The sequence below is a fragment of the Rattus norvegicus genome, chromosome 8, assembly GCF_036323735.1.
Source record: "Rattus norvegicus strain BN/NHsdMcwi chromosome 8, GRCr8, whole genome shotgun sequence".
NCBI lineage: Eukaryota > Metazoa > Chordata > Mammalia > Rodentia > Muridae > Rattus > Rattus norvegicus.
Window position 1 is genome coordinate 76,893,338 of NC_086026.1, and position 24,977 is coordinate 76,918,314.

At 44.0% G+C, this 24,977-nt stretch overlaps 1 protein-coding gene across 10 annotated transcripts in view; it reads right to left on the reverse strand.

Moving 5' to 3' along the window:
* The window catches only part of Tln2 (talin 2), a 421,250-nt gene that overhangs the window by 181,226 nt on the left and 215,047 nt on the right, over positions 1-24,977 (reverse strand). The window contains exon 1 of one of the 10 annotated variants that reach the window (XM_008766403.4): positions 13,347-13,441. The exons of the other annotated variants lie outside the window; for them this stretch is intronic. The gene's annotated coding sequence lies outside the window, so the exon portion shown is untranslated. Of the gene's footprint in view, positions 1-13,346; positions 13,442-24,977 lie in introns of those variants that run through there. 10 annotated transcript variants of the gene reach the window in all.

The window sequence follows — 24,977 nt, forward strand, 5'->3', positions numbered from 1 at the left end:
CCATTTCAAGCTGAGCATCCAACAGTCACTACTGAGAAAAAGACTCTGACTAAAGCTAATGGCAGCACTGATACATGGAGATAAACATAAATACCTATAGAAAACAATCTGATCTATGCATCATGTCCACTAGGAAATAACAGCAGGAGCTTGCTTACCAGGCCCCATCACCACGACCACCACGAGCTTCTAACTAGGTTTACACTGAATGTTACTGTGGCATTGACTTAAATCTGGCCAAGAAGTATAATAATTCAAAGGCTTAAGGGTGAGCAGGTTGCCAACACCTACCAAACCAAACTATGTCTACCCACCTAAACCACATTCAAGGACCACAGAACCTGAACCTCATACCTCACAAAATGAACTTAAATAAAAAAAAAAGTTTTTAACTAAGAAACAACCAAAGTCAAACAAGTCCAAATTCACTAACAAGTCCTCGAGGGAGTACAAGGGGTGGTTAAACTGCCACTGGTTACAGCTGCCACAGGGAAGGGCTCAACGTTGATTCAATGCAGGACTGCAGGCAAGGTGACCGTTCTATCTCTAGTAGAGAACTAAAGACTTCCCCAGAGTGGTATCATTTTACTACTTCCAGATGAAGAAAGTTTCACCTTGAAGTCAAGAGACGTTCGCAAGTTCACAATGCAGTAAAGTCACCATGTACGCATCCATGCCATCCATGTAGTATGACTGTAGACCTCCAAGGATTCCTCCAATATGTCCTCCCAGTCCTCTTGGTACTGGCCCCTGGGAGTCCATCATGAAGGTTGACAGTGCCCACAAAGATGTGCAGCTAACTATACTCCACTTTAAAAGCACGTACGTGCCTCTGCCTCCACCTGTGTTTCAGAACGTACTCTTCAGACTTTTAGGCAAAGTAGCTGAGGCTGCACCTTGTTAAAAATGATATCTAATTATGAGTGGATTCTGCAGAGGGATGCATTAGCAGAAAAATATACAAGTCGGGAGCAGGAAGAGCTGGAAGATCTGCTGTGAGGAGGGAAAGAGAAGACCAGTGGGCTTGTGATCCTTTTCAGGGATGAATGACCCTTTCACAGGGGTTGCATATCAGATTTCCTGCATACCATATATTTTCATAACAATTCAAAACTAGCAAAATTACACTGAAGAAGTACTGTATTAAAAGGCCCAGCATTAGGAAGGTTGAGAAGCACTGCTTTATTCCCTCCTGGGAGATGATTTTTAATGCACATAGGATTTTGAAATGTAGGAGTATAATGCTCAGTTTTGAGTGTCAGCTTAGCAGGCTCTACAAACTACCTAAGAGATACCTGGGCACACTTGTGAGGGAATTTCTATATTATTTTAAATGAAATGGGAGAGTTGATCTAAATGGACCTGGCACCATCCTGTGGACTGGGGTCCTGGAGTAGACGAAGAAGAGAAAGCAAGCTGAGTATCAGCACACACCTGCCGGGAGTCTGACTGAGGATACAACGTGGTCGGCTGCCTCAGACTCCCGCCACCACGCCTTCCACTTCATGATGGCCTACACCCATTAACTGTGACCCCAAGCCACCACTTCTTTCCTTAAGTTGCTTCATTTCAGGCATTTCATTTAGCAATGAGAATAGCGAGGAATACTAGAGGTGACCAGATTCAAGCTACTTAGGCGCCAGCTTCATGCACCCAGAGACCTCCCCATGTTGCGGGTATGTGTTTACTTCCTGAACGACTGTCTAGGTAATTCAGTGTGTGTTCTTGAAATGTACCACTCCCTTGTCTAGCTCCTCATCTCTTCCAACACAGAACCAGCTTTGCTGCTACTGACTACTCTCTCCACTGCCGTGAGAAGGAGCGTTCAGTCTCCCCCTTCAGCTCTCAAGGCAATTCCACTGTAACTCCTGCTCCAGCTGTGATACTCCCAGGCTGAGGTACCAGAGAAACTACCAGGCTCATCACCCTTTGTACAGAACGGTTTCATAGTACCCTGGAGTAGGCATTGTTGTTGGATGTGTTTGATAGAAAGTGACAGAGAGCCCCCTCCCTACCTCTCTTCCTAGAACAGACACAGGAACTGGGAAGATAAGTGAATTCCTGGGCCTTGTAAGACGCATACCATCATTCTCCGTTACATTAAGAATGCTCGCCGTGGGCTTCCCAGAACCTCACTACTCAGCTTTGATGTTCAAGGACAGCTGAATACATCATCTACCCTTCCCAATCCTCTTAGAATCTACCTTTTGGTCCACCTGCTGTTTTTCTCTCTCAGCAAAGGCTAAAGAAAGACACTGGATCTAAACTGAACTGTGCTTTTTTTTGAATTCTTTTACACCTTAACTTGTTCAGATTGCTGACAACAGGCTGTTTTCAGAGCAAGTATGATGAGAAAGATAAAAGGTCACATCCAAGAAAAAAAAAAAAACAGAAGGAAAAACCATCTTGAAGGTCAAAACCAGGAGAATTGCAAATCACTTAGCCTGGACTGGGTGAAATGGACTTCAAACTCTTCCCATCACTTGGTGTTTTCAGACCCTTTGTGGAGTCTCAGGACAATAGATGCTACTGCCAAGGTAATCAGCTTTGTCTACAGCACACATCACTACAATGACCACACACATCTTTACTTGAAAAACACGGAGCTCTGTCCTATGAGAGCTGGGGGAAGAAGGGTCAGTATTTTCTAGACTTATCATGGGGGAATATAATATAAATTATAATATAAATAATATAAAGGACTGTACACAATTTCCCTACTCCCAAATGGTCTTTCTTATGCTTGTGTTTAATGTGATGCCAAGCTGGTGTGATCCCCACTGAAGGATGTCTGCTATGGCAGCCTGATTTCAGTTGTAAAGTGATGGTGCACACCAACACGATCATGTGTAATTTCATATGAAGAAGCTGAAGGAACCTCCCCCTTCCCAGCTCTGGTCTTTGAATGAAAGGCTGCGAGCCCCATATCATTTGCAAAGGCAATAGGGCGTGGCTTTGCAAGAAGGAATTTTGAAGAGTAAAGGCAAAAAAGTTAAAGACATATTCTTGCCATTTATCTGTTAACCACCTATTGGAAGGGCACTTCTGTTGGAGGCTTGATATAAAAATCTGGTGTGTATCTGAAGAGTTGAAACAAATTAAGGAATGGGACTGTGATGATAATGCTGACTGACAAATTGACAGGCTCTAGCGTCCCTGGAATATATCTGGACTTCTCTGTGAGGGAGTCCAGACTGTGTTAACTGAGGGGGGAAGACCTACACTAACAGCGGGTAGCAATATTCCACAGTCTGGCATCCCAGACTGAATGAAGGAGAGAAAGCCAGCTGAGGATCTCTTTCTGCTTCCTGGCTGTGGAGGCAGAGAGACCTGCCACCTCAAGCTTCATCAGATGCAGCCTCTGTAATACACCGAGAATCAAAACAAACCTTCCTTTCCTTAAGTTGGTTTTGTCAAAGCAACGAGAACAGTCGTCTCTATAACTGTTTCACTCCCATAACCGCAAAGCAGGCATGTAGACTGTCATGTGATCCATCTAACATTCTTGGACTGGATTAGATTTCCCAAATGATGCTTTTTAATTTTCTGGCCCTTCTTCCATGACCATATATTCAAACACTGGAGCATCCCAGTAAAATGGCACATAGTTTAAAATGTCCCTTATCTCTGACATGGGAACCATCGCATATAGACCTCCATAGGCCACCATGTTAGCCTTTTCAGCTGACACAGGCCTAGGAAAACAGAAGAGGGTTTGACTCACAGACAGCTGCATGCACTGCTCTGTGCTTGCAGTGAGGCAGAAGAATGTAATGGCAGCCGGAGATTCCTACAGCTATCCTTCAGGGGATGCTGGTCTCAGGGAAGCCAGGAGGCAGAAAATAGACAAGACCGAATCCAACATACGCAGTTCAAAGATGGCCCTAGCAACTAAGACCCTGCCTTGCAGATTCTGAACCCTTCAATGGATTAAATCACCGATGACGTCAAAGTCCCTGTGTTCTGTTTCCTCTGGAACCCTCAACACAGACACAACCAGAGGTAGGCTTAACGTTCTCTTAAGTATCTCTCTATCCACTCAGGTTGATGATCAAGAGATGATTGTCTGTCATAATCTTCCCATTTCTACAATGTAAGAACACTAACAAATGCATATATTAAAATGTTGCCAATAACAGCAGGGAACATACATGAGCCTGTACACCCGGCAGTAATTCTTAACTCTTTTAATGGGCCAAGTGTACAGATTCTAATATACAACGGCTAAGTGGTTGAAACATTGCCTAAGGAGGCCAACCAAGCACAGTGGCCTTGCAAATGCAGACATACACTTTCTAAATAGGAGACAACAGGCAAAAACACAGCACTTGTGTTAAGAAAGCAGTAAAACGGGAGGGGTATTTATTATTAATGCTGCTATTAATAATTGAACTTGCACTTGGTGAATTACTGGGTATCATGGACTTAATGACTCAGTAAGCGAGGTCCGATTTATCCTGAGTAAAGCAGGCTTAATAAAGGGGCATGCTTTATAAACGAAAGGTAAATACAGTAGCCTTAAAAGCAGCTCTGTCTGAATTCGGAAGTCTGTGCCTGGCCCCACGCCAACCACAGATAGGCAATGCTGACATTTTGACACATCTCCTCTGGGTTTTGTCTATTTTTATACAGGAGAGAGAAAGTGCATTCTATATGTGCATATGGGGCTCCAACTCCATAATAATCATTTCCCACTGTATTGTAAACTCCGTGGAAATATTTTAATAGACACATAACAGTGCAATGAAATATCCTATAATGTACCAAGCTGTATTTCTGTTTGAGTACACTAGCTGTATTCAAGTTTTTATACTTATGAATACCGATCTAGGATAGGATTTTCCATTTTAAATTTCATTTTTAATTTCAGACTTTTTGTAAGCTAATTACCTAAATATTTTCTCCCTCCCCCCAATCAACAATTCTTCAGAGAAGCCCAAAACAGAGACCTCGAGAGAACAACAGATGTACAGGGGACATCGGTTTGCATTTTGAGTTATAGGATAGTTAATGAATATGTATTAACTGGGCATCCAAAAAAAATCAATCCATGTTTTATAGTTCAATCTATGCTGCAGAATGATCCTGCTGTCAAAGGCTCAGGCTGTGAGGGACCAGAACAAGAGAGAGAATCAGCAAAGAAATAAACAGGACGAAAAACATCTGGCTTGGTCTATAAACTGGATTTACACGAGAGGCAGAGAAACGATAGATGCTTAATATAAGTTTTAAAAGATATATGGCAAACTGTAGAAATGACAGAAAAAGGACTGAATCAGTTTTTCCTGCAAAAAGCTGTGTGGCTATGACTGGTGAACATCAATATTCTCATCTCTGTAAACCGAGGTTTTGAGAACTGCCAACCAGATCCCACCTTAACTACAGAGAAGGATGGGGTTACCCTAGTCTTTTTTTTCTCCCACTCTTTTTTTTTTTTTTTTTGTAATTACCCAAGTCTTAATAAAATCAACCCAGATCAAAAATCTTGCCAAATCTGTCAGTGGATTATGGGTAAGATGGTAAGATTTACATTAAAAGTAACAAAACACAATCATAGTTAAGTCTGTATGTGTCAATTTCATTTCATCAAAAAGCAAGAGAGGGTGGGAGGTGGCTCAGTGGGTAAGAGCACTGACTGCTCTTAAAAAGGACCTGAGTTCAATTCCCAGCACACACACAGAGGTTAACAACCAACTGTGGCTCCAGTTTTAGGGGATCTGGAGGCCCTCCTCTAGTCTGCTTAGGCACCAGACACACATGTGGTGTACAGATATACATATAAGCAAGACACCCATACACATAAAATAAACATAAGTGAAACTTTAAACAACATAACAAGGGGGGCTTGAGAGACTGCTCAGTGGTTAAGAGCACTGGCTGCTGTTCCAGAGGTCTAAGTTCAATTCCCAGCAACCACATGGAGGCTCACAACCATCTGTAATGGGATCTGATGTCCTTTTTTGGTGTGTCTGAAGACAGCTACACCGTACTTATAAATAAATCCAATCTTTTTTAAAAGGGGGGAGTCCTTTTATCCAAAGCCCTTTCTTGCAAAGAACTCAAGATTTCAGACTCAAGACTGCCCAAGATTCAGAGAGCAAGTAAATGTGATGGGCCCAGCTCTAAACAAGACAATACTGTAGAGGAAGGCATAGTGGTGATGTAAGTTTGAAGACAGGGTGGACGGCTGAGAAACCCCCCCCCTTCTCTAGACTCCATACAACCAATGCAATGAGGAACTCCCAATAAGTGTCCTTACCTGCACCGGGCCCACACAAGATCAGGCTCATCAATAATCAGACATGGAAAAGAAGGAGCTGGTGGGGCCCTACCATTTATCTCTAAGCTATTGGCTGAAGGACAGTGTGTTACAGGAGGGGGAGTCACTGCCAGACCGAGCTCACCAACTTCAGATGGAAGGTCTAGAGCACGGTCCTGCGTAATCACAGTAGGTCACAAAAGAAAACGAGCAGACATAATTGTGAGAGATTTAGAGGGAGGGAGAAAGGTGGACAGGGCTGGTAGGTAGAGTGGAGGTAAGACTTGTCAGTGAGTGGTATATAGAAAGGGAGAGAAGGAGGGAGAAATAGAGGGAGAAAGGGAGGAAGGGAGGGAGGAAAAAAACATATGGGAAAGGACAAGAAGTGATGAACCTTCCATGACACAGTTGTGGCACAGCCACAATCCTGTGCTGCCACCAGCAGCGGATCAGCCTACTGTCTGATTCAGAGATGTGGCCTTTGCAGAGGCACTTAGGTTAAAATCATTTCACTATGGTTTGTTACAGATACACCTCGAAAGGAAGTTGGGTCCCTTGAGGGAGACATTAGGAGTTCTACCCCTTCCTGCCCCTCTTTGCCCTGATGCCATTGTGTGAGCAGACCCCTCTGCCACGAACTCATAATATGTAAAGCAGTATGATCAAATGACCAAGACTAAAATAACCACCAGCCAAAATAAAGCTTTCAACCTTTGAAGTGAATCACTTAGGATTTTTCTTGGAGGGAGGGGAGGGAGGGAGGGACAGGGGCTCATACCCCAGATCGGCTCAAACTTACTACATACAACCACAGATGACCCTCAAGTTGTCACGCTCTCATCTATGCTTCCTAAAGTGCCTGAAGCACCGGCTTCACCAGCTATGGGGAAAGAAACGCTGCTATCTATGTCAGTGAGTCTACGGGGGACTTTTCACAAAAGCCTACCTATCACACTGCTCTTCCCAGGTAGGTCAAATATCATCATTTTAATTAATTTTACAAACTGTAGGTGTTGTGTATGACTCCCCCAAACCCAACAATCGCTATCTTGGGGATCTCAGCTGCATGCATTTGCAAAAGTATGGGCCCCCATGAAGGTCTGGGGAGAGTTGGAAGACCCTTCCCTGAGTTCCAGCTGCTCCCACCAATTGCATGAAACTCTGTCTTTTATTGAATGTGGCTTTGGGGAAAGGGCTAAAGTATTTAAGTCAGAGAAGACTAGAGGAGGTGGGCTCCTCTATGGGACCAGGGAAAGTCCTCATCCCTAATGGGTGAAGGCTTTCCAGGTATGGCCTTGTATGTGTGGAAACACCTATACTCCTGTACAGAATGAGTGCTTCAGCTACGCTCTGTTAAGGAAGGAAGCCCAGTAAACTCACTGATTCCTCAGCATGAACTTCAGTAAGCTCCTGATCTGTTTGTCATGGGGATTGTAGGAGAACAGATAGATATTGCTTATGTCTCTCCATGGGAAGGAATCTTAACAACTGTAGGTCTTTTGACATGGGTTGATCAATGCATAATTAAGTATAGCCAGAAAGCTGGAGATAAACATAAATACACGTCTAAATAAGCAGAGATACAGACATAGGTGTTTGTGTAGCAAAGGCACAGGGATAAACAAAGGGTATGATATAATATCATGTGCATGATATATATATATATATATATATATACACATATACACATAATACATACATTATGTACATTATAGGAGACATCATCCTCTATGGTTCTGGATACCAATATTCTGCACTACCCAACAGAACTGCACTGTCACAATAAAAATGTTCGTCAGCCTAGGATGAATGAAGCATGAGAGTTCAGTCTCTTCCATAAGCATCCTATATGAGCATTTTTTCTGAAGTGATAGAATTATATTGGGGAGATGTCAGAAGTTCCTATGGCACAGACTTTTCTCAGGAATTAAAATAAATAAATTCAACTACACCAGAAGCCTACACACTCCTAGTCAACAGTATTTGTTTCCTGACTATCTTGTATGGCTTCCTTAGACGATAAGACCCTTGCTCTATAAAGGGGCAGGAAAGAAATTAGCTCTGCAGAATGGCTCACTGGATTCAGCACAACCACCTCGAATTTCAGATGCCAGTATCTGGAGCCTTGGGAAGGAAGACTGCGATTCAGTTGCTATAGTGACAGCAGGGGGGTGGGGAGCTGACAGCTACAGGAGAATGAGGAGATGGAGGAAGGCATTAAAGAGACTTCAACCTTCACAGTACATACATGTGAGTCAGGCACTGTCACCCAGAAAAAACAATGACCCTCTGTGAGCTCCAATGTGGGGAGAGAAGAAACCACAGAGCAACCCAGTCCAGGATAAGAGCTTCAGTTGCTCATGACACCCATGTCCCTCTGAAGTCTATGACCCAAAACGGAAAGCATGGCTCTGTGTATAGGTGACTAGGTGCCCTTGAGGCTCCAGAAGGGCCTCATGATGAATCAGTGTGACTCTCCCAGGGAGACCCAAGTGGGTAAGATTCTGACAGGCTAGGAGTAGCCTCCAGCACAAGCAAGTTATCCAACTTCAACCACATCCCATAAGTAGCACAAGTCCAAAGCAGAGGATTACACCCTCTATCATTTGTTTGTTTATAACAATAGAAGGCCTAAGCAGAGCTGCTGTCCTTGTTTAGAAGGCTGTGGTGAATTTTCACACAGGATAGAACCTCTAAATGGAATTCACAGAGACTTCTAGGTCACAGAGTTAGCATGGTCCAGTGTCCACACCATATCTACCCACGTGAGTTCTCATGATCACCATCATATATAGACGGCAGGTTACTTTTAAATACCTTGCTATAAAGCTATCAATGTGAATAAAGATGGATAATCATTTGCATCATATGACTTAAAGAAGAGTGAGAATTCATTGTGTAAGTCCCTAGCCATGCTCTGAGTATTTGTATATCCTCCCCAGCTCATGGTGAAACTTGATCCTGGATTTAACAATAGTCAGGGGAGGGAGGACCAAGATGATTAGGCTACAAGGACAAAACCCTCCTGAGTGAGTGCAATTTCAAAGGCTTCAGGGAACAAGTTTGTCTCTTCAATCATTTTGCCATGTAAGACAGAATGTTTGTGGAGGAAAACCCAGAAACTAGGAGCCATCGTGGGTGTGTACCCTCAGCAGGCACTAAGCTCACTGGCCCCTTGATCTCTGACTTCACAGCATCTAGAACTGTGGGAAGTGGTTTCTGCTCACAAACTACCCAGTCTTGAATATTCTGTTAGAGCTGCATGATCAGATGAAAACACTCCCTCAATGCTCACATGCTGACTCCCTCCCAATGCTGTGGAGTCCTCAGGAGACTGCGGTCTTTAAATCTGGATCTTTTGGGGGTGATGGCCAAGACGGACAGGGGCTCAGTCCTCTCTATTATGATAGTAAATTTCAATCTTGTTGGGTTTTATTGTCATTTTGCAATTTTCCATTGATCAGGCTGGGGATGTGTCTCAGTTCGGCAGACTGCTCGCTGACATGTCAGAAGCCTGCTCAGTCTCCAGGACTGCATAAGCAGGGTGTGGTGGTGGCTTTTACCCAACACCACCTGCAAACGGAAGGTGAAAGCAGGAATGTCAGTTCAAAGTTGTCCTCAGACACAAAGAGAAGTCAAGACCTTGTCTCAAAACAAGCAAGCAAACAACATCATCTAAAGAGCTTACTGTGGGGAAAAGGTCCCACCCCACTCTCTGGAACCCTTAACCTCACTGTAGTAAAGAACCTCTTGTCAAAATGGAAATGATATCTTTTCAGGAAAATATAATAAATATTTATAGACATTGACTCCATCACCCCTAAAATGTTAAGCAAAGCGATTTCTCCTTTTACTTCATTATTGATTTAGTCACATGGTACATGATATGCAGAAAATAACACTGACTCAAAAGCCATATACCAGATAAGTGCGCGCACACACACACACACGCACACACACACACACACGCACGCACGCACACACGCACACACACACGCACGCATGCACACACGCACGCACGCACAGACACACACGCACGCACAGACACACACGCGCGCACACACGCGCGCACACACACGCACACACGCACGCACACGCTGACTGCATTGGATGCCACTTTGACATGACAGAGAGCAGTGAGAGAAACAAGAAATCAATGTCACCATAAACTCTGCCTGGGAGCACAGCAAAGGGCTTTGGAAGGGCCCTCCTAGGACTGTGGTGATGGTTTCCAGGCCACAGACGCCTCTTCCTCCTCACTCTATGACATTTATGACTAGCTTAGATGATACATGTATGTATTGTACATGTATGCATTTATAAAAGATTAGATGATTTTGATATCTCCTCACTGGCATTCATAGGAAAAAGACCAAGGCAATGGGGTGGCTGATGAGAAACAGAAGTCCCAGAGAATGGCATGTGTGCATGGCCCTTCTCAATGTCCTTGTCATCTTTTAAACTAGACAATGCCTAAAGTGGGGATCCTTAAAGGTTCAAGTCTAAAAACATAGCCTTATCTTCCTTTATTTTTTTTCAATTCCATGTTTATCTTATATACATTTTTAATCTCTCTCTGTCTGTGACTGGAGGGAGCACTCATGACATAGCATGCCTATAGAGCTCAGGACAGGACAATTCTAGGTGTCCATACTTGGTGTTGACCTTGTTTGAGGCCGTGCTTCTCGTTCACCACTGGATATTCCAGTCTGCCTGGCTGTTAGCTTCTGGGGATTCTCCCATCTCTCTTCCCATCTTCCCACAGGAGGGCTGGGATTACAGACACATTACCACATCTGGCTTTATGTGGGTTCTGGGGACTTGCCCATTGGCCATCTCCCTGGCCTCCCAGGCCTTTTCTTTCCTGAATACTAAAACCTGGCTTGCTTTACCTACCAGGTAATCTCTTTCCAAGTGTGTCCACCTCTCAGCTTTGCAAGCTTCAGCTCCACTCTGAGTGACCTATTTGCTTTGGGGCCTGTCTGAGGCAGAACATTCTGGTGTGAACATATATGACAGAAAAAATTGCTGAATTCATGGTACCAAGAATAAAGGAGAGATGGGATTCCAATAGCCCTTAAAGAGAAGCTCTTCTCAATGCATCACATCTCCTAAAAGTTCCATTACCCCCCAACACCATCCTAGCCTGGGAAACCAAGCCTTTACCACAACTGGCCTTTGGGGGACATTTATCTATATTTTATCATCAAGAAGTGAGACCCAACCTGGGAAGAAGCAAACTCTCTGAGGAGTCCCTGTCCTATTCCACATCCTTTCCAACACTTACATAGAGAAGGCTCAACTGTATCCACATCCTTTCCAACAGTTATACAAGAGGCCCAACGGTATCAACCACATCTTCCTTCCTTCCTTTTGAACTAAAATTCTCAAAATTCTCTTCTCTCAGGTACATATGTAGGAATGAAATGCCAGACAGCTTTCCAGAGTAAAGGCGCCATTTAGAAATGTCTTAATCCATGTGTACAGGGGTTTGCATCGCTTCACGTTCTCCAAGACCCTGGATGGCACAGCTACATCTTACATGTGGACCTAACAGCTGGGGATGCTGAATGTCCTTCCCAGTGCCCACCCACCACCCACTGACTTCTTGGGGAAAGTATTTATTCTAGCCCTTTGTCCATTTAAAAACATTGGATTATCATTCCCTTTCTTATTAGAGTCTCAGAGTTCTTTATATATCCCAGGTACCAGACTCTGGTCAGATAATTGGGAGTATGTTCTCCGATGCTGGAAGTCATCTAGATAGTATCGTTCAATGATTCAAACTTTTGATGAGGCCCATCTCTTACATATGGTTTTTTCACTTCCTGAGCATTCAATTCTGCCCAATGTAAAACCACGAAGATTCACGCTTACATTTAAAAAAAATTATTTTATGTATCTGAGTTTTTTGTTTTATATTAGACAGGAGTTTTGTTTTCTTTTGTTTTGTTTATGTAGCTCTGGTTGGCCTTAAATTTAATATCTGGACCGAGTTAGCCTCAACTGAGAGAGGAAAGCTTACCTCAGCCTAGCATTAAAGGCATAAGCCACCATGCAGGGTGGTGGGTGGGTTTTCTTTGTTTTGTTTTGGTTGTTTTTGTTTGTTTTCTATGACCTCTATAGTTTTAGCTGGTAAAACATTTAGATCTTTGACCAATTTCATTTTCATAAATATACTGGGCAAGAAGCGTAAACTGAATTTTCTGTGTCAGTTTTTAAAACTGAGCAAACGGTCTGGAGAGATGGCTCAATGGTTAAGAGTGCAGGCTGCTCTCCCAGAGGTCCTGAGTTCAATTCCCAGCACCCACAAGGTGGCTCACAACCATCTACCAGGGGTTCTGATGCCCTCTTCTGGCCTGCAGGTGTACATGCAGCAGAGCACTCATACATAAAAAAGAAATAAAAAAAATCAATAATAGAACAAATCTAAAAAAACAAAAAGCCTGAGGCAACAGGACTGGGGCCACAGTGCAGTTGATAAAGTGGCAGTGTGAGTAGTTCAAGTACCAAAACCCAAGTGGAAAGGTAAGGGGTGATGGCTCCTGTGGCTGATCTCAGTGTTCAGGAGGTGAGACAGGCAGATTTCAGGGGCTCACATGTCATCCTAGCCTACTTGTCAACAAAAACAAAAACAAACAAACAAAACCAAGGACGCTGGTTAGGTGAACAGCTACTGGGTAATGATACCTGAAGTCAACCTCTGGCCTCTACACACAGGTCTGGCTCCTAACAGCCACCCAGCGGCTCATAACTCATAAATCCAGGTCCTCTTCTTGCTTCTGAGGACTCCTGAACGCACATGGTATACATCCATACATTCATCATAGTCCATACCCACATACATCAAATAAACAAATCTTTTTATAAAATAAACATATCTTTTAAAAAGTTTCTGAATAGTGTCAATATGGCTCATGTCTTCTCTCTAGCAAAACACAGTATAAAGGGTCTTAGGACACAGGCCCCCACTGCGCTCTTACTATCATTTGGGGAACAAAGGTTCATCTCCCATTTGCTCTATCTCAACAAATAAGGAGTTAAAGGACAGGCCTTTCTAAGAAGTCAGGTTTCTCTCATACTATACCTTACACGAAGAAGCCAATGGGAGTAATGAAATATCCATCAAGAGTCCGAAGCTATTTCTCACAGTAGGATGTGATTTTGCAGCTGTGTCAATGGTTGTTCTGGAAACCGTAGTACAGGTTATAAAAACATCACTTTCCTAAACAATCAAAAAACACTTCCTGACTTTACAGGCACAGCGAGGTGATTCATGAAATTCAGAACAACAACAACAACAACAACAACAACAAAGTCAGGTGTGGTGACAGATGCTTGTAATTCCAGTTATGAGGAATCGGAGACTAGATCTCTGGGGTTCAGTGATCAGCCAGCCTAGCCTAGTAGGTGAGCCCTGGCCCAGGAAGAGACTCTGTCTCAAAAACCAAGGTGGATAGTACCTAGTGAGTAACACGAGTTTGTCCTCACACACATGTGTGTGCATGTGCAGATACACATGGGCCAAGATGGTACATGAATGGTTTCCCAGCTACAATAATGTACGTCTTAGGCCAGGATTATCAATGGATTATCAATACAGGAGAGGGAAAATTGCAGCCCTCACCTTCTTGTAAAGAGTGACTGCAACACGGGATTTAATTAAGCAAGAACTATCAACTAGCCTTGCTACTAATCTTAATTCCTTGGTGTAAAATAATCTAAGTAGGCTAACAGAATTATGAAATTCTAATTTCTATACCAAGGCTACAGAAAAGGAGAATATTCATTAGTCTCTGTGTGGTTTTGGATCTTTCTATAATAATTTCTACTGAAAACTGAAGCCATAGCCTGACTTGAATCCTAATGGATTAAATTCCAATGCTAAACACTTCATAACTCCCCAGGATACCAGGCACTGGAAACATAATGCAAACCCTACCTGGAAAGAATTAACAGACAGGGGAACCAAGCCAGGTAATAATTGCCTAATAAAAATCTTTTTACTCTCTGAACCTTAACAAGATGTAGTCTTAAAGGAAAAGAAAATTAGAAAAGTTAGTATACTTGACACTTTAATGTAACTGTGTAATAACCAATTTTTAAAACTGGAATAAATGGAGGTGGTTCTGGGAGAGCTAGGAGACAAAACCTTTACGCTGCGTGCGGTGCAGCTTGTTCTATTTTTAAAACAATGTGTCTCCAACGCAGCAGTTCAATTTTTCCCTTGCCTTTAAAAACCACAAATCAATGACTTGTACCATGATTCTGTGTCCTTGTTTATCTCAGGATAATTGTAACCATTAAATATACAACTGGATGGATTTAATGTGAAAAGAAGAAAACAAGTCCTTTGCTTACCTAATTCCCTCCTTGGCTGGGTCCCAAAAACTCACCAACTCCCTTTACCAAGAGGGACAAAGACAGCAAGACAGAAACAATCCCTATAAATCCTCATCCTGAAAGCAAACGAGGCAGGCAGGGGCAGAGCTCCTCCCCACCAGAAGGCAGAGTGATACAGAAATTCTAATACCTAACTTCCCTTCCTGTACATCCAAGAAGCTGGATCATCCCCTTAAGAATTCTCTTTGGCCAAGAAACAGAATGGTCTGACTCCTGGAAGTGCATTAGCCCTCCTGGTAATGACATTTTAAAAGGCATGTGCAGCCTAGGTGTGGCCAGCACAGGCGAACAGAAAGCAGGATGCTTCCTGATCCTTCCACTTGCAGCCCTTACCTGGGCCTCCTCCCAGTCCCTCAGCATGTCTACCTACACTTCTCTCTTGAGCTGGACACTGTATAAAAACTCTTTTTATTGTTCTTGACTATGGGCCAAGAGGAAACACACTGGACATCATTCTTGATTAAAACCGACCCTGCTACACTCATCTGGCTGCTCCCTCTCGTGCCCCCTGTCTGGCACCTGACACAAGTCACCCTGTCCTCTGTTCATCTAACAGTAACTTCTTATCACAGGCCACAGAGAAGCCTGGTCTAGCTAAAAACTCATTTCTGTAGCTTCCACCACTGCATGCAGTGGCCTCTAAGGGATGAGTGTCTGTAGACAAGGCACTGATCATCACTGCGACTCGTAATTGAAGTAGTGAGAGCAGGTAATCTGAGACGGGCCGTTGTGTGTAGGTGAGCATCCTTTGTAAGAAGGGAAGAAAGTAAGACATGTGCTAGCCATGCATGAGCGCTCTCTCTCTCTCTCTCTCTCTCTCTCTCTCTCTCTCTCTCTCTCTCTCTCTCTCCCTCCCTCCCTCCCTCTCCCTCCCCCCTCCCCTCTCTCCAGACAGGCTCTTATATCATGTATTGTGCCTTGTATGTGGAGATGGAACGACTGGTGGGAGTTGGTTTTCTCCTACCATTTGAGTCAATCCCAGGGATAGAACTCTGGTTCTCAAGCTCTGTGGCAAGTGCCTTTATCCAGTGAAGCACCTTGCTGGTCCTTTTTAATTAAAGTCTTACAATGTAACCCATACTGACTTCGAACTAAAGATCTCTTGCCCCAGACTCCCAAGTGTTGGGATTAAATGGTGTGAGTGACTACACCACATCGCCTGAGTCTGAGTGTCATCTTTCAGGGGACAAAAGGCTTCATCTTGGCACATTTCAGCAAAGTAGATGTGATTATTGCAGACAGACACTAAAGGACAGATTTTGGTCTCATAAATTTCTTGTTCAAAGAAAGAATAAGAATAAGAAAAATTTCCCAAACCACAGAGACTACAACTGGTGCTGATACAGGCTAAGACTGCTGACCTGTCCCTTTGAGTTGATAGTTTCAAAAGGCCTTTCACAATGTCTTGTAGTTCCTATATATGTTAAAATCACACACAGAATCTTTCACATGTTGTCATCTCCAGGGCATGAAATGAATTGGGGTGTATGGTTTTAACAGCGTAGGAAGGGCCAGGCACGGTAGTACATCCCTTTGATCCCAGCACTGGGAATCTCTGAGTTTGAGGCCAGTCTGGTCTATAAAGGGAGTTCCAAGACAACCAGGGCTATATATAGAGAGAGAACCTGTTTAATTACACACACACACACACACACACACACACAGAGAGAGAGAGAGAGAGAGAGAGACAGAGAGAGACAGAGACAGAGAGAGAGACAGAGACAGAGAGACAGAGAGGCAGACACACAGATGAGATACACAGAGATAGAGCACACATCTAAGAAGATACACATTATTTTTCAAATACAGGTTTCACTATGCTGTCAAGCGAGCTTCCTGCTTCAGTTTCCCAACCACCTGTATGAACAAGCATCTGACAGTGTTTCCACCTTAACTCATGCCACCCAATTACCCACTGGTCACTGGACCATGTGCTCTCTGAGATTTTGTAGGGGAGAATGCAATCAGATTTCAGTGGAAACTCAGGTCTTACCCAGCTCTACCTCAATGTCTGCCGCCTCCCCCCGACACCACATGCACCATGAGCAGCTGGCACTGCTCCTCTAGCATGCGTCCCCATCTGTCCATGAATTTTTGCACCGCCCAGCACAATGGAATCACCAGAGTGCAGCCTAGAAGTGGCTGGATTTGAAAGTCTCATCCTCTATAAAGACAGGTGGCTTCATTTAAAATTCCTCGCTTCCATCAGCCTCAGCCTAGGCTCTTCCAGCAAGTCCCCAAACATATGCTGTCCTCCCCCTGCCCTTACCAGGGAAGAGGAGGTTTGCTGTTCTAGGCAGCTGCTGGCTTCCTCCTGGCCCTTCAGCAACACCGCATTCAAACACAATGAAGCTGGTACCACTGAGTCCAGCTCCCAGAAGGCATTGCTTCCCTTTTTGAGCTCTAACCGTGATCTCTTACCTTTAATTCATATACAGGGATGATTTCATTCAGTCTCTGGTATTGAAAAGTCACCAGCTGACTCTAAAATATTCCAGAGGGACCTTTGCTCCAAGCCAGGGCCTTAGGAGGCTCCAGGTGTGATTGGTACTGACTCCAACTTTGAGGGAGTTTTCTCCTAACTGGTTCATTTGAGCCTCCTCAGTAACCAGGAAAGTAGGTCAGCAGCCTGAGCCACAGTCCAAAGCCTGATGTGCACATTTGCTAATGAAGAGCTAAGCCCCACAGTTCTGTGGGTTTTGCTAGAAATAGGCAGTGACATCTGCACCTGTGTCCTGCTACTGTCCCTAACCCAGACACATTCCCAGAAGCCTTGATTTCCAGCACAATAACATGCTCTTACCCCATGTCATGGAGTTGTCATGAAAACCCAACAATGGCCTGCTAAGCCAGTAGGAAAGAGAAGGCAACCTAGGATACCACTGGTGCGTACAACTTCCAGGCCTCCAAACTCAGACAGACCACAGCAATGGCCTCTGAGAAAGATGGGCTTCATCTTCCATGCATGCACTTCTCCTTTATTTGGCCAATATACATGATATTAATATGATGCTTTTATTTTCAAGTTCACATTTGCAGAGCCCTGCTGTAGACCAGGGAGATGGCTCAGTGGGTGTTCTAGTTTGCTGTATTGTCTCTGTGATAAAACATCAATCCAAAACCAACTTGGGAAAAAATGGCTTTACTTCAGGGTACATGTTACAGTTCATCCTTGATGGAAGCCAGGTAGAAACTTGAAGCAGAAACCAATGGAGGAAATGTGGCTTACTGCCTTGGTCCCCACTGGCTCATGTTCAGTCTCCATTCACATACAATCCAGGCTCACCTGCCTAGGTGTGGCACCGCCCACAGTGGGCAGAGCTCTTCTATATCCAGTAACAATTAAAAACATGCCTCAAAGGCCTCAAAGACATCCCCACAGCCAATCTGCTTAAGGGAATTCCTTAGCCGAGGTTCCCTGTCCCCAGGTGACTCTAGGCTGATGTCAAGTTGACAGCTGAAGTTGCCTATGGCAGTGAATAAAGTCCTTGCTGCACAAACTTGATGTCCTCAGTTCAGATTCCTAGAACCTGCAGTCTATGCTTCTTCAGGCGTAGGACTCCTAGGGAGCCTGTGTAGACAGGAAGAACTCTCTGGAAGTTTGTGGGGAGCTGATCTGGCCTATGCCGTAAACAAGAAAAATCCCATCTCAAACAAGGTGGGAGGAAAAGGCCAAGGCACAGGCTACCTGCCCAGTTCCCACTTTCCTGCAGCCTTGACTTCCATTATGTGCTTGTATACATAACTGCTTTTTCCTCACTCACTTCACAGACACTTTCACACCACACACAGTACTACTGAGTCATTAGGACAGAGCAGCAGGGAGGGAGTGTCAAAGCTTACCCATCTCTCCCCTCCCCTTTCCTTAACCTTACCTGTTACTGTGCACCTCTCACCCTGCACCCACAGAGACAGCCTGAAGCCTTTAAGCATCAGTGATGCAAGACGGAGCTGCTGTGGCAAAGCTAGCTGGTAGCTCGAGCACATGTCTGTCCCACGTGAGACTTCCAAGCCCCTTGGACCAGAGTACTTTGACCTCTCCAGGGATCCAGAAAGGGGGAATGGTTTATTCTGTCAGGTGACAGGATTCTTAAAATGCTACTATAACTGCTCAACTTGTAAGAAGAGCTATATTCCAAGCCAGCAAGGACTGACTTTCTTAAACCTGGCACAAATACGAAAATGCGTGACCATATATAAATAGCATGTTCAATCACGAGTCGAGTCAAACTGTGGATCTCCCTCTACTTCATGAAGCACAGAACTAAGTTAGGCATTTAAAAACCTACGCCACAGATTATCTGTGAGTAGAATACAAAGTCAGCATGCAGCAGTATCAGGAACCTGTTGGAGCGAAGGCCTTTAACACATCTTTGTGCTCCTGCAAGGGGTCAAATCCCTAACTCTGTCGTCCATGATACAGTGAAAATTCTGAACCTTAGTATCATATGGTTGAGAGCAAACCAAAAATTCTAGTGTCCCAAAGAGCCAAGACTCAACATTAAAGAATGTAAGGGCCACTCTTCAATGACAGTAAATCTATTGAACATCGAATGCTGACAGCACAGACAGACCCCTAGTCTCACTGTCTAACTAGACTTTTCAAAAATGGGGGTAGGGGGCACAAATGCAAAGGAACTGGAGAAAGTCAACATGCTAAGAAGAAATTTTAATAGAAATGTACTAGTTCTGCTTGCATGCATGTATGTGCACCAGAGGCAAAGAATTAAAAGAAGATGTCTGTTCTGAGCTTTTGGCCAAATACCATATGAGCAGTAACTCCAGAGTGTTGCTAATGGTGGTCTCAGCTGCTCTTGGTGCAGACTAACTGTAGCTAACTTTAATTTAGCTACACGGCATTCACATCGCACAAAGGTTTGCTGTTTCGTGAAAGAATCAGAAATCAGTAACATAATTATCCTGTATTGATCATCACATGAGGTATAAAAGCACCAAAGAAAGCATCACACTGTTTTCCCAGGAAAAGATTATGATTATGTTCTGCAAATCTAAAACAGGGAGAAACCAGGGCAGGCAAGGTAGTTTAGCCGTTAAAAACACTTGCTGGTTTTGCAGAGGACTTGGGTTCAATTCCCATCATCCACAAAGTAGCTGACAACCATTTGTAACTCCAGTTTCAGAGGCTCTGAAGTCCTCTGTTGGCCTCTATGTGCACTAGGCACGCACATGGTACAAGGTCGTACACACAGGAACCACACTCAGACACGTAAAATGAACATGAACTAGCAACTGATTATCTTACCAGCATAGCAAAAGTGGGCCTACAATCCAAACTTGCCTTTGCTCCATATAACTATCACATCCTCAACAGCTGCATGTGTGAGAGAGGTTACCTTTCCCTGTGACTTAGGAGCTATGAAATTGTCAACTATACAGGACCCTCCTCCGTGCGTGTGTTCATGCGTGTGTGTGTGTGTGTGTGTGTGTGTGTGTGTGCGCGTGCGTGCACATGTGTGCAGGTGCATGCACATGGGCTCTTGCCAGAAGACAATCTTGGGTTGTTTATTGGATGCCACACATCTAATTTTGTGAGAAAGGGCCTCGCACTGGTCTGGAGTTCATCAAGTAGGCTATAAGAGCAAGCCAGTAAGCCCCCAAGACCTGCCTGTCTCTACCTCCCCAGCACTGGGATTATAAGCATATGGTACTACACCTGACTTTTTATATTTCTTTCTTTTCTTTTTCTTTTCTTTCCTTTCTTTAAGAGACGGGGTTTCTCTATATGTCCCTGGTTATCTTGAAACTCACTACATAGGCCAGGCTAGCCTCAAACTCACAGAGACCCAGCTCCCTCTGCCTCCCCGGTGCTGAGATTACCTGTGGTGGTCACCCTGACTTTTTATGTGGGTACTAGGAATTGAACTTAATTCCTCAAGTGTGCATAGCTTTACCAGCTGGGCTATCACCCTAGCACCTCTCCACATATTTTCAGTTCTTTTATTTACCACACAATATATTTTGATAGTTTTCCCTCCCCAAACTCCTCCCCACCTCCCTAACCACACACCTTTATGGTCTGTATATGTGCTTCTCTCTTAAAAAAAAAAAAAAAAGAAAAGAAAAGAAAAGAAAAAGGAAAACCACAAAAAATCCACACAAACGAGCAAAATACTCATAAAAAAATGCCAATATAGAACAAAATAAAACAAAAAGCCAATAAAATAAGATAAAAGCCATAGAGTTTGTTTTCTGTTAGCCTGCCCTGGGTCTGTTCACAATGTCATAAAAAAATCACCTAGAAAATTATTCTAGTGTGGCACATTCACTTAACTCAGGGTACCCAAGCCCAGAAAGCTCTTGTATTAACAGACAGGACAACGTTTTGTTGAGTTCTGCTCCAGCACAGGGCTCAGTGAACATCCCCAGCTCCCCACCAGTGATTCCATATGGGTATTAAATAAAGTAAATCCACTTAGTGAGCGCCCATGAAGAACGGAGGCCACATTGATCATCATGCTGATTAGCCCTGTCTGCTGCGGGAAGGGCGACGGGCTGGCGCTCAGAGCCAGTGTGCAGGGTCCACAGACAGAGACAATGTGCAACGTCGACAACCTCCAAGCAATTGGTCTGGGCAGTGATGGATGCTCTGTGGACAGCTTGTCGTGTTCTTAAGGATACAGAACTGTCAGAGAGAAACCCAAGCTCCATCTTCCCTTATTAAGACAAAACTGGACTGTCTGTGATACAGTGCAGGACTGGTGACGCTTTCAGCTCTCCTCTCCAACACAGGGAAAAAAAAAAACCACAAAACAAGAACATCATTGATACATCAAATGAAGCAAATGGAGACGTCTGAGATGGAGATTATAAAATGCTATTGCCTACATTTTATATTAGAGACAGGAACTATACAATCTTCAATGAGCACAAGTGAAAATTATGTAACTACTATTTAACTTCTTTACATTGTATGAGGTTGTAAGGTGAAAGAGAAAACATGGATGGCTACCTCTGCATCCCACTGTGCATATCAAGGTATACATGTGTAGTGGATGATGAACCATGAGTACCTCCTGATTTGTAGTTAAAGGGCAGAAATCAGAAACTCCCTCCCACACAGTACTGCCCTTCTCCTCCTCATTTATTTCTGTATCCTTAACTATGACCCTAGGAGGGGCTGGAGAGATGGCTCAGAAGTTAAGAGCATTGGTTACTCTTCCAGAGGACCCAGGCTTGAGTCCTTGCACAACACATGTAACTCCAGTTTGAGGAGACCTGACCCTCTGTACTGGCTTCCCTGGGTACCAGGTATTTACACAGTACACAGCCATGCATACAGGCAATAGACACATCCACATAATTAAATATAAATAATTTTTAGCCAGGCATAGTGGCACTCAGTAGGCGAACGCAGGCAGATGTCTGAGTTCAAGACTAGCCTGGTCTACAAACTAAGTTCCAGGATAGCCAGGAATGCACAGAGACACCCTGTCCAAAAACCACCACCATCACCACCAACAATAAAACACTAAATAAACAAATAAACAAAGGCCCTAATAATGGATTCCCTGCATGAATACAAGTGAGTCATTTCTAGTTTTTGACCCTTAGTTTCCAAATTCAGACTCAGTAATTTCTATATTAACAATCTTGAGTCCAACAGGACACAAGATTATACCCGAGTCAGTTAAATCAAGCAAGGGACTCCTGTTAGAATTCAAACTCAGAAATCCTTCCTGCCCTTCTTTTTACTCCTAGCCACACAGAGACAGCCCCTTAGACTCCCAAGGGCCAGGTTCAAACAGGACACATCCTGGGTAGGAGAAGAGCATACGGTTTTTAATTCTGGACACCAGCACAGTTTTCCTAAATGTGCACACATAACATGTAACACTTGCTGAGTGGTTCTCTCCTGCAAATTGGTTTTATTTCCTAAGCCCATCTGTGTTGGGAGGTCCTGCTGATGAATTAGCTAGAAATTCTGTGTGGACTGTCCAGGTTTTGCCATCCTTTTCAGCACCTGTTAACACCACTTCTTTGGAGATGGACGGTTCCATCTACACAGAGCCAATACCTCCAGGCTCAGGGAGTGCTCAACAGCTAATGAGAGGGCCGCTGATCCTAGAGATGCAGCCAAATAGCACCATGTTTAAGTTCAAGACAGCAGGAACCAATCATGTCAGGACCTCTGGCACCACTTCCTGTGACCTCATGGCTGTTGCATAATTGCATTTCACAACATGAAGAGCTGGTCAGTGTGGGTTTAAAATTTGAGTGTGAGGTTTAGAACATGGGACAGGGAACAAACAGGGGGCCAGATCGGTGCCTCGGGAGTTATGTGTCCTTTCTACTGAACTGAGAGCTGCTTGCTCCTGCTACAGCTTTTCCTGCTGTCAGTGACTGCTGTGCTTCAACCTCACTTTCTCCTCATCCTGATGTTCTGAGCTAATGCCGCAAATGTCCACTGAACTTGTAAAGCAACATGGCTATGCAGCATCACCCCACACTCTTCATAGGAGTCGGTGACGCCCTGACTGGACCCTTCAGACAGGTAACAGTGAATAAACACTTTAGACATCAAGTCCTTAAGTGCTCTAGTGGGGCAGGGAGGGACAAATACTGGTGGGTCTACAGAATTGGAAATTTCACTTTGATAGAACAACAGAGGCGACAGGCAGCTACGCCAGTGGTTTTCAGACTTCCTAACACTGCGACCCTTTAAGACAGTTCCCTATGTTCTGGGGACTCCAACCATAGCATTACCTTCATTGCTACTACATAACTGTAATTTTGCTACTGATACGAATTGGAATGTAAATATCTGCTACGCAGGATACCTGACCCCTGGGAAAGGGTTTTTCTGACCCTTGTAGACTCTTCACAAAGTGTAAACTTCTTCCAGGAGTATAGGATTCAGGCACATCTGTGTTGGTCATATGTTTTAATGGATGGTGTGCTAGATACAAGAACATCTTGTACACAGAAAAACTCACAGCACTCATTGGAAACAGCACAGTTTCAGATCTAACGAATCCTGAGGATGTGGAAAGATGACGGTCATTAGACTCCGTTCTTCAACCTCTGCCACTGTAGGCTGGTTGTTGCAATAGTTCTCAAGTGTCATACACACACACACACACACACACACACACACACACACACACACACACACACAAAGAATCCAGATGGCTGTGGCCAAACCATCTTCCTTTCTTTGGGTTTCTAGAAGTTTCAGCTTCACATGACAGCTCACTCACGGTGTGTCTGGACCGCAGTCACTGCCATGAAGAGTCACCCTCATCTGTCATGATCTCAGTCCATCCTTAGCCAATCATATCTGCCAAGAACCAATTTCCAAATATGGTCATATTCTGAGCTGTTGGGCAGACACAAACTTAAGAGGCGCACCATTTAACGTGCCACACTGTCAATAGAACGCCAAGTGGGGTGTGTATGGCAAGAATTACCTTGGTATAAAATATCTTGCCACTATAGAAGCCAATATGGCGGTACCTCAAAAAAAAAAAATTAAGAACAGACCATCCACATGACTCAGCTACAGCACTGCTAGGCACCCAAAGGCTCCAGGTCATGTCACAGAGACACCTGCATATCGATGTTTACTGTACCAGTGTCCATAAACGCTAGATTACAGAATTAACCTAGGTGCCCGAGAACAGGGGGACAGATAAAGAAAACATGGACTATACATACTGGAAAGAAGAATGAATGTACACTGTCTATAGGGAAATGAATGCAACTGGAGAGCATATTAAATGCCGCCTCTCATTAGTGGTTCCCAGATTCTATATAGATAGAACCCTGCCCCTCTGCTCTTCTCAATGGATGTGCATTCACAGGCATAAAGGAGAAGTAAATCTAGAAAGCTGGAGGTAAAAGGCTCCAGGGGGAGTAAGACGTGTGCATATGCTCAAAATTCAAATACTCTTACAATGCCACTTGATGCAGATTTACAGAGATTAGAGAACTATATACATAGCCATCACTGAAACTGGGGAGCAGAGCATGTGAGTGGCCCCCTATCAGGGGACTAAGTAAAAGTGATCAAAGAGAAGCCGGAATAAAGGATGAGTCCATTCCAACAGCTCTCCCACCCTCACCCTTCCCTACAGGAGTGGGACTCTCACATCAGAGCCAAACACAGTAAATCAATGACAGTTTCCAGGAGAAATGTGTGCTGCTGTCACCTTTCCTGCAGCTCCCACCTAAGGAGATTTGTAGCCAACATGTACGGCTTTTCTCTCTTTTTAAGCCCAGATTCATTGCTTTGCACAGTTACAAACCAGGACATTCTGGCATCCAAGCCACACTCATTAATCCAAACTGAGAGCCA